The following is an 836-nucleotide window of genomic DNA, read 5'->3' as shown; positions in this document are numbered from 1 at the left end:
TCACACATAAAAGATAACAATCTTGAAAGGTCCATGTGCCTTTTCTGCCTGCTAGAATCCTGAAGTTTTCACCCATGCATCAAAACTATATTGATATTTGAATCAGGGATCACTGGAATTACAAGTTTCCAACCTCTGAACAAGATTCACCTTACACTTTCCTCTGATTATCACTAAGTGATTAAATTTAGCATTATCTATGTCTTCTTTTCTCCTTTCTGATTATTTTTTCTTTTTATTTCTGTAACAAAAGTTACAGTCCTCAGAATTCTTCCACAAAGAGAAACAATTAGACATGTCCTGTGGTTGTGACGACAGGGAGTCTGGAAGTTTGATATTGACAAAAACTTAGAAATGAGAGAAAATAAAGAAGTAAAGATAGTAACTGAGGAAATAAGCTACCCTGGGAGTCTAGAGGAATGGAGGGAGGTAAATCAGAAGGGAGGTAAGGAGAGGGGGACTCCTTAATAGACACAATGTTTTTTCTCTCTTCTTTTAAGAAGCCTAGTAAGCCTTCAGAAACAAAATGATTCATTTTTATATACACTTGATATTCTGTGAAACTCCATAATTACATTAGCAATGAGAACATTGGGAATGCATTGGAACAGTGCTAAGTCCTCCTAGGTTCAATAGCGTACAAATCATTCAGCAGAAACAAACATAAGGCAGTCATGCAACCAGGTCACCAGGTAAATAGGTTCCATCCCTAGCTTCTCAAACTTTTGACACATTTAAACCTCAATATCCTTTCATCCAAGAAATTTTCAGAAACGTTTTATTTTAAGAAGAGCCAAAGGAAAACCTCTTTGCATTTCAAATACCTTATTTAGACA

The sequence above is a fragment of the Odocoileus virginianus genome, chromosome 19, assembly GCF_023699985.2.
Source record: "Odocoileus virginianus isolate 20LAN1187 ecotype Illinois chromosome 19, Ovbor_1.2, whole genome shotgun sequence".
NCBI lineage: Eukaryota > Metazoa > Chordata > Mammalia > Artiodactyla > Cervidae > Odocoileus > Odocoileus virginianus.
This window is presented reverse-complemented; position numbering follows the sequence as displayed.